This window comes from Alexandromys fortis, unplaced genomic scaffold (genome assembly GCF_014885135.2).
Source record: "Alexandromys fortis isolate MF-2015 unplaced genomic scaffold, M_Fortis_MF-2015_v1.1 scaffold_14, whole genome shotgun sequence".
In the NCBI taxonomy this organism is placed as follows: domain Eukaryota; kingdom Metazoa; phylum Chordata; class Mammalia; order Rodentia; family Cricetidae; genus Alexandromys; species Alexandromys fortis.
The window spans coordinates 12,694,210-12,697,149 of record NW_026067910.1 but is presented as its reverse complement, the minus strand read 5'-3'; positions in this window follow the sequence as shown (position 1 = coordinate 12,697,149).

Sequence of the window (2,940 nt, the reverse complement as noted above, 5' to 3'; positions counted from 1 at the left end):
GCAATCCACAGGCTCTCATCTTCTGTGAAAACAAAAGAAGAACCTCTTTTCCAAGACACCATATCCTTAGACCCAAATCTGAAGTCAAGATACCTATATAAAATACATGCTGGTTTAGCTTAGCAGCCCATACAATGAAATGTCTCTCTCTGTACTTAACTCCTTCACAGTCAAAAAATTCAAAGAAAACAAATAATATACATAATCCAGACTCTGTGAATTTTCCATCTTTATGTGGCTTGTTTTTACCCTATTACCTTTTAATATTTATTTTATTATTTTTACTCCTTTAATCTATGATGATCTGTACTCTGTCTCTTTAAAGACTTTACCTTTTTTTTTATAAAGCATTAACTTTATTTTATGACTCTCTATACTCTTTTTCTTCTCTCTTCCAAGCCTACGTACTGTGATTAACACTGTGACCCATTTATAGGTCTTTTTCATCTGAATTTGTCTTTATTGTGTATATGTAATTATTTTATGATCAGAAGCATTTCTTAAAATGCTAAGCATCTTGGTCTCAGTGGTCCTGGGTTCTGGCTCTGCCTTTCTCAGGATTTAAATATGGTGGAGATAGTTCACCTCAGCTCTAAGACTGCTGGGTGGGAGCCATCCTCACCACCTAAACTCTGGCTAGCACCATACAGCATATAAGCCCTTTTTTTTCCTGAGTAAAAGCTAAATCTGCCATGCAGTGCACTGTGTGGCCTGAAAATATCTCTGTGTATGGTGGCAGGAATCCGCTATGCTCTCCCGCCTGTCCAAGCCTCGTAGACCAGACAGTAGTCTTGGAACTTAGCCATCATTTTTTTAAAAAAAATATTTATTTATTTATTATGTATATAATATTCTGTCTATATATATGCCTTCAGGCCAGAAGAGGGCATCAGACCCCATTACAGATGGTTGTGAGCCACCATGTGGTTGCTGGACATTTGGAAGAGCAGGCAATGCTCTTAACTAAGCCATCTCTCCAGCCCCTTAACTATCATTACTTTCCCAAGATCCCATAGAAAGAACATCACCCCATGACAGCTGGAAGTAATTCTAAAGGACGATGTCCCCTCTCCCAACAAAGTTTGTTTTCATGGTTTTGGCCCATTATTTAGGGGTTGATTATAATTGGTATAGGGTTGGTGGTTGGGGGGGAAATTTTTATAGGCTCAGGGATCTCTGAAAAAAAAAAAAGGGAAAATTGGATGGGACAATAGATTAGTATGAGCTTACTCACACTAATAATAATAGTGAGTAGTAGAGTGAATACTTGTGAGTTATTATTTATAGGGAATTACATTGGTATAGATTCTTGTATATTGATAAAAAGTTAAATTATATTAAATATTGTATGCGTGTATGCTTCTACTTCTGTTTAAAACATTTTTTATGTATTGATATATATTTATCATATTCCAATGTACATTTCTACCTCTGATCAAGATACTTATACATTATTTCCATTGTCCTCACTTGTTGCACATTTGTTTATTGTACAATATTCTAATATAAAGTCTTAGTCTTTAAGTAATATAGTTATTAAGAATTATAGATCAATAGTCATCTATGTTTGTCATACTTAAAGTTAGACTAATCAGGTTCTTTAGATACATAGAAATTATATTCTGTATAGACAGGTAATCTGCAACCACTTCAAAGAGCTATAGAATATGGCATTTAAATAACTTAGGGTTCTGTTGATGTGAGACACAATTGCTCCTGCCAGCACCTATCATCTACTTTGGGTGATTGCTCGGGGAGCCACGTGTCTCTGTCATTTGTTGCACATTTTGGAAGTTGCTTGATTGCACTTCCTGCTTACTCAAGTAATATTATTTCCCTTCTGGGATCTTAGATGGGATTGAAGATAGGTGTAGTTGCTTTCTTCTCATGAGTTAGCCAAGTTATTTATTACACAAGAATTAAACTAGTTAGGATAGGAAAATTATTGAATATATTTGTTCTTATTCTATATAATTTTGTATTAGGCTTAGAACTCTCTTATTTAAACAAAAGGGGGAGGTGTTGTAGGAAGTCTTACAGCCAGTGGTTACCCGCCTACTTGGGTGTGGCCTCTTATACTATATATGCCGATGTAGAGCATGTGTCCTCTCTCTTTTTTTCCCTGTGGGATTTGGTTTCTGATCTCCATTCAAGCAAAGGATTCTGATTTGTAAGTTTACCCCTAAATAAATAACCATCTATTTCTCAATTCTGAGCTAGTGTCGGATTTCTTTAAAACGTCCTTCTTCAATCTTGTTTTAGCTGCTCTGTGTCCATGAGTGGCCAGTGCAGTCATGTCCAGAAGACATTCTCCAGCTCTAGCCCTCCTTTGCCACTAATTCTTAAGATCTTTCCATGCCCTCTCTACCATCTCTCTACCATCATGGTCCCTGAACATTGAGGAAGAGGTGTGATACAGATGTCCCATTGGTGACCCAGCATTCCTCAGTCACTTGTTCACTAAACACTTATCTGTTATGAGTTTCTGCATTAACAACCGTCTACTACACAAAGAAACTTCTCTGATGAGGACTGAGAGCTGTACTGACCTACAGGTAGGGAGGTACAAATTTAGAGGGCAGCTTGATACTATGTTCATTTTGCAAAACAAATAAATATATGGTAGTAGCAGGTTTGGCTCTGGGACTATGAGGTCCCAACCATGTGTTCTTGGCTAAATTTCCCGTACCAGTACCATGTTTTCTTGTATGAGGGGCTTTAAATCTAGCTAGAAAGAAGTTCCCTCTGCCATTAGTGACACTATTGCAGCTTTGGGCATATCTTGCCATGTTGATCATTATTACAGTTTTAGACTTACTGTGTTAGTCTATTGGTGCCTTCCTCACTGTATCAGCCTGCACAGGACATTCCAGTACTATGAGAGGCAGCTAGCCAACAGAGAGGAAGCTTCCTGGTCCTTATCAACTTGATTTCTCCATG